The 16,557-nt window shown below is 44.4% G+C and overlaps 1 protein-coding gene and 1 non-coding gene across 3 annotated transcripts in view; both read left to right on the forward strand.

Moving 5' to 3' along the window:
• Window positions 1–16,557, forward strand: part of ANKRD46 (ankyrin repeat domain 46) — a 67,868-nt gene that overhangs the window by 42,510 nt on the left and 8,801 nt on the right. The window lies entirely within an intron of this gene.
• On the forward strand, window positions 10,777–10,848 carry TRNAC-GCA (transfer RNA cysteine (anticodon GCA)). The gene has a single exon. It is a non-coding gene; the product is annotated as a tRNA-Cys (tRNA).

The following is a 16,557-nucleotide window of genomic DNA, read 5'->3' on the forward strand; positions in this document are numbered from 1 at the left end:
GAGGCCAGCACTGGCTAAAGCACCCTTTAAAATTGTTCAAACTGAGACAATCCCAGCTGTGCTAGATGAAGTGGAACTTTGGGATCAAGCCCATTCCTCTGGGCTCTGAAGTTGATTCAAAACAGTTTTCTAGGGAGGATCTCAGCCTTGCTGTGGATACTTCCTTGGCGTCCTTCAAAGTGCTGGTAGCTGGCATTTTGTCCAGTCCTTCATGCGTTTGTTCTCTTCACTTTACATCATGAACAGACAGCTCCACGTCAGGCATTAGGGGTCTCCACTCACTGGGCAACAGAGGTTTGGTCATGTTCTAGTTAGATGTCAGGGAATACAGTCTGGAGTTCCTTGTTGTCTAACAGTCATCAGAAAACTTAGCTGATAACCATATTCACAGTGTTGCTTGGAAGCTGTTTTAGATTGGCACTGTCCAAACTTTCTGCCACAATGGAGATTTTCTGTGTATGTGTCTAGTGTCGTAGCCACTCATCATTGTGGCTGCTCAAATTCATTTAAATTAAAGTAGAAATCCAGTCCTTCATTAGCACAGTTATCCGAGCCTGAAACTCAAATGCACTGTACGTTTAAAAACAAAACTAGCCACATTTCTAGTGCTCATTAGCCACAAGAGGCTGTTATGGACAGCACTTTTTTTCCGCTGTGCCAGGTCTCAGCTATGGCACATGAGATCTTTAGTTTTGCCTGTGGGCTCTAGTTCCCTGACCAGGGCTTGACCTGGGCAGCCTGCACTGGGAGTGCAGAGTCCTAGCCACTGGACCTTGGAAAGTCACTAGCCACAGGGAAGTCCTTGGATGGCAGTGTTTGCAGAAACTTCTCTTGGACAGCAGTACTCTCAAATCTCCCTAGGGCTCTTTGGGTTGGATAGAACTAGCTATGGAATGGAATGAAGGCAGTTTCCACCACAACTGCTTTTACTGAGCTCTTTGTTAACAAATAGTAACACAATGCAGTGCTGCTTAACTCAATTCTCGGCAGATTGCTCTTGTAGCTGCACCTCACAGTTAGGGCAGCTGAGTCACCTGAGGCAGGTTGGAACAATGTCCCAGGTCCCACAGCTATTAACTGGCAGAGCTGGGGTTTGAAGTCAGACAGTATAGGACTGGGGTCTCTTCTAACCATTGTGCCGTCATGCCGCCCTCTCCTCAATCATGGTGCCATCATCTTGGGGTTTGAATTGTCTCTAGGACTAGCACTGTATTAACCACTGCATCTATTCTAAAGAAAGTTATTGAGGATGCTGTTGGTACAGTTCTGCTGTATGATGATCTGTGAGTGCTTTTTACAGCCACAAAAAACTGCATTTCTGCCGAACTTTGCTTCCATCTTATGTTCTCTATGAATTATGTAGTTGATCAAGTAGAATTCCTCTTCCACATTGGACGCTGTCAAGTTTAATGCCAGATGGGAGTTCCATCAGAAATGATTCTAATATTAGTCATTATGGTGATTTATTAGGACCACATTCCTGATTCATTTTATAGCCTCATCTTTAGTTTTATTTCCTATTCTAAATGTTCACTTTGAATTTATGCTATTCTGTATTATTTAAGCCCTCCGTCACTTTTGGATCATAATAGGGGATGGTTGTTAATTAGGCAGTTATTAGTTTGGATTGATAGAACTACCACAAAATTACCTGTCATTTTCCGGAAACTAATGGCATTAAATGTATTGACCTTTTGCAATTGGAAGAATAGTTTGTTGCCTCCTATTCAGAATGCAATTATGGTTTTTGGCATTGCTGCATTGTGTTTACCTTCTTTACATGTCTCTGTTCCAAAAAGTATTTGAGTTCCGCTGAATAAGCAGGTAGTAAGTAGTCTAAACCCTGGAAGTCCAGTGTCCTAGTTCTATTCTAGCATTTTCATGAATCATTTGAATGAAGCCTGAAAAATAAACTTTAATAAATACTAAGAATTTTAGAGACAGTGTGCCATTAGAAGTCATCTAGGGAGGGTAAAAGACGAGGAAGGACTCAGTGACTGTGGTCCCTCAGGTGTGAAGGGCAGAACTGCTGTGCGAACCCACTTTACCACTCTTAGCTCAAGTACACCATCCCTTACTCTTGCGGTCTCCATCCCCACACCCGCCACAGACCATTCTAATGTTGTTTAAAAATACACGTTAGAGCATTCTCTGTCACCACACACGAAAATAACCTCAAAATGAATTAAAGACCTAAATGTAAGACCCGACACTACAGAACTCTTAAAGGAAAAGAGAGGCAGAATGCTCTGAAATAAATTACAGCAAGATCTTTTTTGATCCACCTCCTAGAGTAATCGGAGAAGGCAATGGCACCCGACTCCAGTACTCTTGCCTGGAAAACCCCAGGGACAGAGGAGCCTGGTGGGCTGCAGTCCATGGGGTCGCTAAAAGTTGGACACGACTGAGCGACTTCACTTTCACTTTTCACTTTCATGCATTGGAGAAGGAAATGGCAACCCACTCCAGTGTTCTTGCCTGGAGAATCCCAGGGGCGGGGGAGCCTGGTGGGCTGCCGTCTATGGGGTAGCACAGAGTTGGACACAATTGAAGCAACTTAGCAGCAGCAGCAGCCTAAAGTAATGAAAGTAAAAACAAAAATAAACAAATGGGACCTAATTAAACTTTGCACAGTGAAGGAAATCATAAATAAAATGGAAAGACAACCCACCAAGTGGGAGAAAGTACTTGCAAATGAAGTGATTGACAAGGGATTAATCTCCAAAATATACCAACAGCTCATGCATCTCACTATTAAACAACCCAATCAAAAAATGAGCAGAAGATCTAAACAGACATTTCTCCAAAGAAGACATACAAATGGCCAAGAGGCATATGAAAAGATGCTCAACATCTGTAATTATCAAATAAATGCAAATAAAAATTACAATGAGGTATCACCTCACATTGGTCAGAATGGCCATCATCAAAAAATCTACAAACAATAAATGCTGGAGAGAGTATGGGGGAAAGGGAACCCTCCTACACGTTGGTGGGGATGGAAATTGGTACAGCCACTATGGAGAACAGTATGGAGGTTCTTTAAAGAACTAGAAACAGACCTAGCGTATGATCCAGCAATTTCACTCCTGAATATGTATCCAGAGAAAACCATAATTCGAAAAGACACATGTACTTCAATGTTCATTGCAGTACTATTTACAATAGCCAGGATGTGGAAGCAACCTAAATGTCCATGGACAGAGGAGTGGATAAAAAAGAAAATGTATATATGTGTGTGTGCGTGCATGCGTGTGCATGCGTGCGTGTGCGTACTCAGTCATGTCCAACTCTCTGTGACCCCATGGACTGCAGCCCGCCAAGCCCCTCTGTCCATGGAATTCTCTAGGCAAGAACACCGGAGTGGGTTACCTTTCTTTCTCCAGGGAGTCTTCCTGACCCAGGGATTGAACCCATGTCTCCTGTGTCTCCTGCATTGGCAAGCGGATTCTTTACCACTGTGCCAACCACATATATATACACATATACATGCATACACACAATGGAATAGCACTCAGCCATAAAAAGAATGAAATAATGCCATTTGCAGCAACATGTGCATGGACCCAGAGATTATCATACTGAGTAAAATAAGTTGGACAGAGAAAGACATATATGGTATCAATTATATGTGGAATCTTAAAAATGGTATGAATGAAGCTATTTATAAAACAGAAATAGAGTCACAGATGTAGAAGCGAACTTATGGTTACCAAGGGGGAGGGTGAAGGGAGGGATAAACTGGGAGATTGTGATTGACGTATACACCCTACTATATCCATTAATAACATAGATAGCTAATAAGAACCGACTGTATAGCACAGGGACCTCTACTCAGTACTCTGTAATGATCTATGACCTAAATTCCATTCTATTTAGAATCTAAAAAAGAGTGGACAGATAATATGTATAACTGATTAACTTTGCCATACAGCAGAAACTAACACATCATAAGTCAACTATACTTCAATAAAAGTTGATTTTAAAAAAGTATTTGATGCTAGATGCATAAAGATAAGCTTCACATTGTGTTCTGTGTATTTTAATAATTAACCAAAACAATATTAACCAAAATATTGACCTGCTCTTGTAGGCTGATACTGTCATAAGCCCAGGGTGTTACTTTTATTTTTGGCTGCGCATGGGCTTTCTCTGGTTGCAGCAAGTGGTGGGGGGGCTACTCTCTAGTTACAGTGAGGACTTCTCGTTGCAGCGGCTTCTCTTGTGGTAGAGCGTGGGCTCTAGAGTGCAGGCTCAGTATTTGTGGCACACGGGCTTAGCTGCCCCATAGAATGTGAAATCTTCCCAGACCAGGGATCAAACCCACGTCCTCTGCACTGGCAGGCAGATTCTTTTTTTTTTTTTTTAATTGGAGGATACTTGCTTTGTGGAATCTTAACCACTGGACCACCAGGGAAGTCCAACTATCATCTTCCCCTGACAAACATTTTAAGTGAGAAATCTTTTTACTTCTAAAAACAAACAAACCAAAAAAAGATCCACATCAAATGATGGACTTTATCTATAAAGTGTTTTGTGTGTGTGCTAAGTCCCTTCAGTTATGTCTGACTCTTTGCAACGTTATGGAGTGTAGCCTGCCAGGCTCCTCTGCCCATGGGATCCTCTAGGCAAGAATACTGGAGTGGGTTGCTATGCCCTCCTTCAGGGGTCAAACCTGGAGGGATGAAACCCACATCTCATACGTATCCTGCATTGGCAGACGGGTTCCTTACCACTTGCACCACCTGGGAAGCCTATGAAGTGTTTTACACTGTGGAGATGCTGTGAGAAAGGTGAACAGAAGTTTCCAAAATACCACTTTATCACTGGTAATCCACGGTTTCTTATTGGAACAATGATGTCTTCAATGCTGCTATCTGCTGCATGCTTTTCATTCAAGTTAGGAGATCAGTGGTTGCAGGACCATTTGTAAACTCAAGCCCTGGAGCTGTAAAATGCCCTGCTTGATGGTGTTCGACAAGGCTCTTCAGTACCTGGTTCCCTAGTGTGTCAGAGATGTCTTGCAGGTGTTAACTGAGCTCTTCAACGTGTGTTCCTTTGTGTCCTTTCCCCCATCTTTGGAAGCATTTCTAAAATGAAAAATGTGTGAAGATAGAAGAACTCACACCGGGATTACGCTGTCACTGTATCTGCTTAGGAATCACTCTTTTTAGGGATATTGCCTAGATTCTTCTCCCCTTTTCTTTTCCCTAAAGGTTTGGTTTGGTTTTCTGAAAGTGTTAGTCACACAGTCATGTCAACTCTTTGTGACCCCATGGACTGTAGCCCGCCAGGCTCTTCAGTCCATGGGATTCTCCAGGCAAGAATACTGGAGTGGGTTGCCATACCCTTCTCCAGATCTTCCCAACCCAGGGATCAAACTTGGGTCTCCTGCACTGCAGACAGATTCTTTACCATCTAAGTCACTAGGGAAGCCCTTTGTTTTGTTTTAATTCTGAGTTATATTTTCATGTTCAATTAGTCTAAGGATCAACTTAATAGTAAGCACTGACTGACCAAGGATAATTCCAGCCTGAAATGTGCAATAGTAAGTATACTCCTGAGATTTAAAAAACATAAGTGAGTAATTTTCTTATTTGCCAGAATCATTGCAAATTAATGTATACATATATTTGTTTTATGAGTAAATATATTTCAGCAAATTTCAACTGTTTTCTTTTTCTCTTTTTAAAGTTGTATCCCTTGAAAAATGATATGGTATGCAATATTAGTGTTGCAGAATGCTTACTCCGTATGTGTGTCCATAGCCAAATTCCTCTTTGGAGGTTCAAGGATAATTGCTAGCCTAATTCTCTTGCATCTTCATGCTATAAATTGCAAGTATTTGAAAGTGTGGCATTGCAGAGTTAGTTATTTCTTCTTATAATTGGGCTATCAGAAGGTTATTCTTTGTCACAATAAAAATTAATATTCCCTTTCTTTGGAGATTAACTTCTAAATTTGAAGACTCTGGGTCACAGTTAGCTGGACTGTTTTACTGAAATTTCAGCCCCTAAGAAACAAAAATAGGTTTTGAAATAGTTTCTAGGTCACTGGCACAGAAAACTGTCCAAAAGCTGTAACTTACTGTAGATAGTCCTAGTTAGTACAATTCCATCAGCACATGCTGTTCTTTTAGACTCTGACTCAAATTTAGAAGAAAATAAAATATATGGATCCCTAAATTCTTACTCTGTAAGTTTAGTTCTAGATGATTCTCCCTTACTTCAATAGAGCCCCTGATTTGGGGAAGGGAGACATTTAATCAGATTATCAGTTCTGCATTTCACCAACTTCATTTGTTAGTCTAAGTTCCAGTTTGGATCAGATGGTGCAGGCTATGGTTATATTGGAAAACATGCAGACTTGGAGTTACAAGATCCCAGCTCTACCTAGGGCTCCCTTGGTGGCTCAGACAGTAAAGAATCCACCTGCAATGCCGGAGAACCCAGGTTTGATCCTAGGTGGGGAAGATCCCCTGGAGAAGGGAATGGCAACCCACTCCAGTGTTCTTGCCTGGAGAATTTCTTGGACAAAACTGCTTAATATGGACTGAACTTGCTCAAATAATTTGGGTTTTTTGCGTTTCTGTCTTTCTTTATCTGTAAGAAATAATACCCTCCCCAAGATACTTAAAATTAAAGGAATAATAAAACTGTCTTATTTGAGTACTGTGTGTTTGCATGTATACTAGACCCTACAAGTGTTGATACTGTTGTTATCCCCATTAAAGAAAACAAGGCTTAATAAAAAGTGAAGTATGTCTCCTAAGGTCATAGAGTAAACCAAAGCAAGAATCTAATTCCAGTGATTTTGCGTGTAGCCATTAGAACATTTTGCTTCTCCTATTGAGTTACCACATCTGAAAGTACCTAGTACTTTATAGGGACTCAATACAAGTTACTTCTTCTTTTCTCTCAGCAGAATAAATTCTGTGATTTATTGACTGACTTTTTATGAGGAAATGATCTATATAGTATTATGCAGTTTCTGACTTGGTGAGGCAGCTTTAACAACTGCTTTATTAAGTGCAACCCCCATCCATTATTTTTCATATCAGTGGCCTTATAGAACCTTCCATGCATCATCTCATTGCTCTGGTAGCTCCTCCTTGGTGAAAGAGCCTTTCAGCTGTCGGTTGAATCCAGAGACCTCTCCACTGAGAGGGAGAAGGGAAATATCTCAGCTCATAACCTCTGAACTGTCCCATCTCAAGTATACACTGGGAAAGGAAGTACCTTTATAACCAACTGTGACATTTTAAAATTTCAAATGCACACCCTGTAAGACTCAAGAGGGTGATTTCCACTGAGTTCTGTGAGAAAAGATCCAGATGTTGGTGACCACATTTGCTAAATTCTTTATAAGGGATTCCTCTGTTAGAAGTACTCTTGAAAAAAAAAAAAAAAAAAGAAGTACTCTTGATTGTAACTTGGAAATGAGAATGTCGAAGCTTATGTTTTCATTCTAATTGAGCTTGGTTTCTGTTTAGGAAGCAGAAGACTTTTCTCTCCTGGTTTTTGTATCTGTGATGACATTGGCGCTGTCAAGACATCATCTTGCCTAATTACAAACATGTTTTAATGGCTGAGCCTAGAAACCCTATACTTCTATACTGTACTTCCTATACTTCTTAGGATCTTCAAAATACATGTGTTAGTCTGAAATGGGAACACATTAGATGCTTCATTAACCTTCAGCCATTCTGAAATTCCCATTATAGAAAGTGGCAGCCCCAGCCTCCAACGCAAGGAAGCAATGCTCTTTTATTTCCCTTCTGATAAACCTTAGACTTTGCTAAGGACTGCCCTGCCCACATCTTGAGCTATAGTTGGAAGAGAGATTGAGACTCAGAAGGCAAGTAATGATCTTGTTCTCTGGCCCTCACTCAAAGAAAGCCATGAGTAGAAGGGACCTCCCACTCTCCAAAATCACGATTCTCTTGCTGCAAGCTAAACATCTGATCTTGCTCAAAACACAGCTTTTTTTTTTCTTCCCTCCAGCTGTGCCACATGGCACACAGTATCTTAGTTCCCTGACCAGGGATCAAGCCTATGTCCCTTGCAACAGAAGGTGGAGCCTTAACCACTGGACTGCCAGGGAAGTCAACCTCTTGACTACAGGGAATACAACTTCTGTTAAATCAAGAGGATTATTCTTTTTAGAAAGAAACTATTCCTGTTCTAAAATTATGTGGCTGAACCTTTTTTCTCCTGCTAATTGAAATTCTTTATTGTCTTAAATGGAGTCCTAATGACCCAGACAGTGGCCTGACACTGGTTCACTGGCTTTGTTGTTGTTCAGTCGCTAAGTCATGTTCAATTCTTTGAGACTCATGAACTGCAGCACACCAGGCTCCCCTGTCCTTCACCGTCTCCCTGAGTTTGCTCAAATTCATGTCTGTTCAGTCAGTGAGGCCATCCAACCATCTCATCTTCTCCTCCTGCCTTCAATCTTTCCCAGCATCAGGGTTTTTTCAGTGAGTCGGCTCTTCATATTATTAGGTGGTCAAAGTACTGGAGCTTCAGCTTCAGCTTCCATCCTTCCAATGAATATTCAGGTTGATTTCCTTTAGGATTGACTGGCTTCCAACTGCTCATGCATTCTCAGCAGTGGGATAAATATGGATTGTCAACTTATTTTTAATGTCAGCCTTTTAGAGCATGTGCAGACATTTCCTGATTTCTGGATAAATTAAGTTGTTATAGAAGGTCAACATGGTGCTTCTGAGGGGCAACGATGGATATGAAAGGAGGGAGGTGCCCCCACCCTCGGCACCCAAGGGAAACACACACACCCAACTTGGTCTCCCTGCCTGACCATTTCCCAGCTTCACATGAAAACAAAATAAAGCACCGCTTTCCACAGACAGCTTCTGTGTGTGACCAGGAGACAGAATGGTATGGTGGTTAAACACCTGGGCCTTGAAGTCAGACAGCCCTGGTTTGGATCCTAAGCCCACAATTAGCTTGGAGTGGCCTCGGACAGGTTACCATCCCCCTTTCCCTGCCCCATTCATCTGTTAGCTGAGAATAGTAACCCTAACCGGAGGCTGAAGGAGACAGTGCCTGTGAGCGGCTCAGCCCAGGGCCTGGTGGGCAATAACTCTTCAGTCGTTAGCATAATTATGTGATTGCTTCCCCTTTAGGCCAACTGCTACCTAGAACTGTGGCAGCCCGGAGCTATACTTTAAAAAGCTTTTGCGGGCGGAGAGACAGGACTACCTCTGTTCTCCGGTGACTGGTCAGGCCCTCAAGCGGTGAGTGACCGGGTGCCGGAGTGACCAAGCGACCGGTCAGCCTCCCGCTCTTCTTTGAGCTTTCGTTAAATAATACCTTCATTATCAGCTCAAGAGGACGTGGATCCGTGCCCCTGCCAATCCCCCCAGCTACAGCTCACCACCGTGTGAGTGTTGTGAGATCTGAGGGCAAGAACAGGGCAATATGCCTTCTGCTTTCCAGATTCATCCTCTCTCGTTTGGTCCAAGAGCATCCCTGTAGGGGAGCAGAACGGGGATTTTGTTTTTTTTTACCCTCCCCACCTTTTCAGAGGGGGGAAATAGGCTCAGAAACTCTGCAAGGCAAAACAGAAGCTGAATCCAGGTCAGTGTTCTCTGCGCCCAGCTGCCGTCCCCTGAGCATTGGACTCTGAAAGAGGAGGGACACGAGCTGGTGTCCCTGGCAGGTGGGGCGAATCCCGTGATGACTTCCCGAGGAGCATCTCTGCAGTTAGAGAGGAAGCAGGGCGATCTCTCTGCCAGGCCCTGCCTGTCCAGGCCCACCCTGCAGCCTGCCTTGTGCACCTGCCTCCCCCCTTCCTCCCGGCTCCTCAAGGCAAGCTCAGGGGACCATTTCTTCCTCTGGCAGGGCAGGATGCGAAGACCTCCCTAAGGCAAATCACATCCATCTGATGTTGAATAAGAAGCTGCTACTGCGTCTGAAGTGACCACTCCCTGGTGGGTGATGTCATGCTGTTTTGTTTGTCTCCATGGACAGTGGGGATCCGATTTCAGTTGAGAAGAAAACGGTCTGGAGAAAATAGTTACTTCATTCGGAAAATTCCAAGAAACCATAAATACAGTTTGCAGCTGATGAAAGTGCATTCACGGGCGGACAGTGATTTGAGGATGGAAGAAGAGCTCCAAGAGGGGGCCCTTCACCCTGGCCTTGGCCACCGGCAGCCCCTGCTCCTCTGGGCTTTGGGCAAGACCCCCAGCAACCCCTCTCCACTGAGGAGACCCCGTAACCCAGTGGGGGATTGGCTGGGGACATGGTTTCCCTGGTCCCACCCTAAATCGCCTCCTGCCAGTCCATCCCTGGAGTATCTCACACAAAGCAGCCCACTTCCCTCTCGTAAGTGGTTGACCTGCGTTTCTGAGTTGCTGTTAAAGCAAATTATAAACAACATCTCATTATCTTGTTTTCCTTTCTTACACACTTTCCAGCCTTACAATCTCTTGTGAATCCTTTTCTGCTCTTCATATCCTTTTCTCTTTTTTAGCCTACCGTTGGCACAGTGAGAAAGAGGGAATAAATAGAGGATGAAATCCTATTTTGCTTTTCATGAGAAACTGAAGAGGATAATTCCCAGTCCAGATCCCCAGCCCTGGGTCAGGGGGGAATGACCACAGCCAGGCAAGGCTGGGGGCAGATTGCTTATATACAAGGCCAAGTGTCCAAGAAACGTTGCCTTTCCTTGACCATCTTTCCTCACTCCTCTCTCTCCAATTATATAAAAACAATATGGCAAAATTACAGCCGGCAGGGAGGTGGGCCTTCCCAGGTGGCTCAGATGGTAAAGTGTCTGCCTGCAATGCAGAAGACCCGGGTTCAATCCCTGGGCCGGGAAGATCCCCTGGAGAAGAAAATGGCAACTCACTCTAGTATTCTTGCCTGGAAAATTCCACGAACGGAGGAGCCTAGTAGGCTCCAGTCCATGGGGTCACAAAGAGTCAGACACAACAGAGCAACTTCACTTTCTTTCACTTTCACAGATTTTTGGAAGACATGAGAAAGTTTCCCTAACCCAGCCCCTCCTTCCATCCTTGCGTCCACCTGGTGCCAGGTCCCCAGGACACTGAGCCCCTCATTCTGTCTTCCTTGTCACCCTGACCCCATTTTGGGGCACCCCTTTCTGGGGCCGGGCCTCCACAATGTCCCCAGGCTGTGGGAGCTGGTCTTTCCTGACCCTTGCTCACAGGCTCATATTTCCATCTCAGACTCAGTTCCCAGCAGCACCAGGTCCCTTGTATTCATGCTGATTACCCAGAGCCCTTTCTTTTGGCCTAAGACCTGGGCCGCAAGTACCTGCTGGCCTGGGTGCCCAAGCAGGTCAGCCCCCAGTGCCCACCATCCTGCAAGCATAAGTGGGGCCACCTTGGCCTCGACACTGCCCCGGGCACAGCGGTTTCCCGCCAAGCCACCTGGTCAGGGCAGGGGCTCCGGGACAGGACTGGGAGCCCGCCCTCTATCTTCCAGTGCTCTCCCATTCTGCCTGATTCCTGGACGTGTGGAAATTCAATAACCACCTGAGGAACCAAGGGGGAGGCCAAGTCCGTCTCTGGGAGGGCTTTTGGCCCCTCAGGCAAAGCATTGCCAGATGGTAGAAGAATGAAAACAAAGCCAAGCTTCTTCAAAAGTCCCCATTAACCCAAGTAGTCAAATCCTGAAGGGGCCTTTGTGTTAATGGAATCCTGCTGTATCTCTTGATGACTCGAAATAAAGGGACCATCAGCTTGCATTTAGGAAATGTGGATTTTCAAGCTCGTGGGATTTGACTTCTAGACATCAGCAGTTTTTCCTCACAGATCAGGCTCTCCCATAGAAACCCAGTGCAAGACACTGAAGGAATTTTAAATCTTCTAGTAACCATACTTTTGATAAGTAATAAGAAACAGGTGAACTTAATTTTTATAGTATATTTTATTTAATGCAGTATATCTCAAAAAGTAAGATGGAATCAATATTAAAAAATATTAATGAGCCATGTCACATTCTGTTTTGCCCTAAGTCTTTGAAATTTTACCCTTTCAACACCCATCTATCTGGACCGGCCACATTTCAAGTACTCAGTATCCACACTGGGCTACAGCGCTGGATTGTTCAGTACAGTTCAGTCGCTCAGTCGTGTCTGACTCTTTGCAACCCCATGGACTGCAGCATGCCAGGCTTCCCTGTCCATCACCAACTCCCAGAGTCTGCTCAAACTCATGTCCATCGAGTCAGTGATGCCATCCAACCATCTCATCCTCTGCCGTCCCCTTCTCCTCCAGCCCTATGCTGTTATACACAAATGTCTCTGATCCTGGGAAGGTTCCCAGGAGATACGGTCCTAGGAAGTGGGCAGTGGCTCTGAGAACTCAGCAGCAGCCCCAACAAGGTGCTACTCGATCTGAGATCTTAGGGCACAACCGAAAACAGGAGGAGTCCGGAGCCTCCCTCAATTTTCTCAGTCCTAACATGGCCTGGGATCCCCCAGACCCATCTTTTCCTTGCAGTCTCTTGATTCAGCCTGGTCAGATCTGAGTGGATAAGTCTGGGGTAGGAGGTTTGCTTCCTCTGGAGAAACGTCATTAATTTACCCAACAAGCATTTATGGGGCGGCTTCTATGTGGCAGGCCCTGTTCCAGGACTTTGGGATACAGCAGTGAACAAAACAGATCCCTGCCCTTGAGTAGACAGGCAATAAGAAGGAAACAAAATAGGTGAACAGATTGAAGAGTATATTAGAAAGTCGTAAGTGCTGTGGAAACAAAGGAAAAAATAGAGCAAAGTAAGGAAATAAGTGCTGGGGATGGGGCGGGTTGCAGTATTAAATGTCATGGTCAGAGCAGGTCTCCTTGAGAAGGTGAGGTTTGAACAAATCCGTATGCAAAGATTTGAAGGAGACAAGGACGTTGGCCACTAGAGCATCCAGACAACACAGCTAGAGCAAAGACCCTGAGGTGGGCAGGGCGTGTTCAAGAAATAGCTAAACACACAAACAACGTGCCTGGAGAGGAATGGGCAAGAGGGAGCGTATTAGATGAAATCACAGGATAAGCCGGTGGGGCAGATCAGGCAAAGCCTTGCAGGTCATTTCCAAGGACACTGGCTTTTATTCTGAGACAATCATGATAGAATTTTGAATAGCATTAAGTTAAGCGAAAGTCACTCGGTCGTGTCCGACTCTTTGCAACCCCATGGACTATACAATCCATGGAATTCTCCAGGCCAGAATACTGGAGTGGGTAGCCTTTCCCTTCTCCAGGGGATCTTCCCAACCCAGGGACTGAACCCAGGTCTCCTGCATTGCAGGTGGATTCTTTACCAGCTGACCCATGAGGGAAGCCCAAGAATACTGGAGTGGGTAGCCTTTCCCTTCTCCAGTGGGTCTTCCCAACCCAGGAATCAAACCAGGGTCTCCTGCATTGCAGGCAGATTCTTTACCAACTGAGCTGTCAGGGAAGCCTTGAATAACATTGCTCTGACTTAAATTTCAACAGGGTCCCTCTGGTTGCTGCATTGAGAAGAGAGTAGAGGAAGCCAGGAGTGGAGGCAGGAGGGTTAGGAGTCTACTTCAGCAGTCCAGATGAAAGGTGATGGTGCTTGGACCAGGGTAGTAGCAACAAACTTGATGAAGAATAGACAGATTATGTTTTCAATGTAGAGTCAATGGGAGGAGGAAGAGTCAAGGGTGATTCCTGGGTTTTTTATTCAAGCAAAAGATTAGATGTCAAGGCCATCCACAGAGGTGGGAAAGGCTGTACATGGGCAGTTTTATGTGAGAAGACCCAGAGTTTAGTTTTGAAGATGTTGAATTTGACATGTCTGTTCAGCATCCGAATAGAAATATCAAGTAGGCAGTTAAAATGATGAGTCTAGAATTTGGAGAAAGATCAGGACTGCCGACACAGATTTGGATTTCTCAGCATATGGGTGGAGTTTAAAGCCTTGAGACTCAAGGAGACCATCTGAAGAGTGAGTACAGAGAAGAATATCCCAAGACACCTCAACGATAAAAGGTTCAGAAGATAAGGAGAAGCAGCAAAGGAGATTGAGGAGGAGTGAGGTAGGAGGAAAACGAAGAGACTGGCACGTCCTGGAATCCAGAGGGAAAAAGTGCTTCAAGGAAAAAGGTGTGAACTGTGTAGAATGCTCCTGACAGTCAAGTAAGATGTGACTGAGAAATGAGATTTGACCACTGGATTTAGCAACATGGAGGTCACTGCATTCATAGAGAGCAGTTTCCAGGGAGCAGAAGCATGACTGGTGTATAGACTTAAGAGAGACTACGCGGGACAGAATTGGAGACACTGAGTACAAACACCTTCAGAAGTCTTGCAGAAGGGTAGCTGGAAGGGTAAATGTAGTCAAGAGAAAGCTTCTTTTAAAAATCAACTTCAGGGAACTCGCTGATGGTCCAGTGGTTAGGACTGAGGGCCTTCAACACCAGGGGCAGGGTTCAGTCCCTGGTCAGGGAACTAAGATCCTATAAGATGTGTGGCACAGCCAAAAAAAAAAAAAAAAGTTTGTTGAGGCATAATTTACACTTAAGTATTTACATTTGAAGTATATGGTTCAATGAGTTTTGACAGATATATGTATCCATGTGACCACTGCAACAAAGAGGTCTAACACTTCCATCACCCCCTCAAAATTCCCTCGTGCCCCTTTATAATCCCTCTCACCATCACTGCCCCAATCCCCAGCACCACTGATCTGCCTCCTTTTTCTTTTTAGTAACTTTATTTGCTCATTTTTGGCTATGCTGGGTCTTTCTTGCCGCGTGGACTTTCCCCTAGTTTCAATAAGCGGAGGTTACTCTCCAGTGGTGGTGCAGGCTTCTCACTGTGGTGGCTTCTCTCATTGCAGAGCACAGGCTCTGGGGCGCACAGGCTTCAGTAGCTGCTGCGCACAGGCTCAGTAGTTTGTATCTCCCAGGCTCTAGAGCACAGGCTCAGTAGTTGTGGCGGACTCAGTAGTTGTGGCGGACGGGCTTAATTGTTCCACGGCATGTGAGATCTTCCCAGATTAGAAATCGAGCCCGTGTCTCTTGCACCGGCAGGCGGATCTTTACCACTGAGCCACCAGGGGAGCCACCACTGATCGGCTTTCTGTTACTGAGATTAGTTTTGCCCTTTCTAGAATTTCATACAAGTTAAATCATCCAGGGTGTACTCCTGAGTCTGGCTTCTTTTGTTCAGCATGTTTTTGAGACATAACATCTTTTATAGCGTTAAGTGGCATTCCATTGTATGGATATATCACACTTGACTTTCCATTCACTTGCTGTTGGACATTTGTATTGTTTCCAGTTTTTGGCTATTGTGATTAAAGATATGATGAATATTTGCATGTAAGTCTTGGTTTGGACATGAATTTCACTTTTATTGGATAGAAATCTAGGAATAGAATTGCTGGGTCATATCATAATGTATGTTTAATTTAATTAAAAAATTACCAAAATGTCTTCCAAAATGACTATTTAGTTTTACATTCTAATCAGCGATGTGTAAGTTCCAGTTGCTCCACACAGTTACCAAACGCTTGATACTGCCAGGAAGATTTGTTTGTTTGTTTACAGAGTGCTCTGGTATACTGTTGGCCCAGCTTTCCCTAATGTTATCATCTTACAAAGCCATGGTATACTTGTCAAAACTAAGAAATTAACTTTGGTGTGGCATCAACAGGGTTTCCCAGGTGGTTCAGTGATAAAGAATCTGCCCACCAATGCAGGAGACACGGGTTCAATCCCTGGGTCAGGAAGATTCCCTGGAGGAGGAAATGGCAACCCACTCCTGTATTCTTGCCTGAGAAATCCCATGGACAAAAGAGCCTGGCGGGTTACAGTCCATGGGATCGCAAGGAGTTAGACACGACTGAGAGGCTAAGCACAGCACAGCAAGGTTTTCTACAATTCAACTGGGGTTACGGGTTTTAAGGAAGAACATTCCAGTGACAAAGCGCCCTTTTGATTAGATCGTTTGTGTGTATGATAGCAATGTGACTTATCATGTTGGCTTATCACGTGCTGTGACCATCATCACTCGGTGAAAATGGTGTCCAACAGGTTTCTTTCCTATAAAGTGACTCTTTTATAAAGTTACAGCTATAAATGTATAGCTTTTATAGAGAAAGCTTTCTCTATAAAAGATGAAGAAAAGAACAGTCTCATCTGTATGTTGATAGAAATGAACCTGTAGAAAGCGAAATATTGGGAGAATGTCTGGCTTCTTCTATAAGTGTTGAAAATCTTTTTAACTCTCAGAGTCTCCACCTTGTCTCATAAAAATTTCACTTACCCATAATTTAACGTCCTGAGGCTCTGTTGGAGGTCAAATGACCTGTTGACAAGATCAGGGCAATTTTCCCTGGTGACCCCATGCTGGCTAAGAACTCCACGGAACCAGGTGTCAAGTCTGGTCAACCCGCAAAACCCCTTGGTGCCAGGGGGAGGATTGGCCTTTCTCCTTCCTGCTCAGCTGCTCATCACGCAGGTGCTCAGTGTGGACGTGCAGTTCTGGGTCTGGGGAAGAGCCCATGTTTGAGCAGAGAAGAGCCAAACATCTGTCATGGG

This window comes from Bos taurus, chromosome 14 (genome assembly GCF_002263795.3).
Source record: "Bos taurus isolate L1 Dominette 01449 registration number 42190680 breed Hereford chromosome 14, ARS-UCD2.0, whole genome shotgun sequence".
NCBI classification, from domain to species: domain Eukaryota; kingdom Metazoa; phylum Chordata; class Mammalia; order Artiodactyla; family Bovidae; genus Bos; species Bos taurus.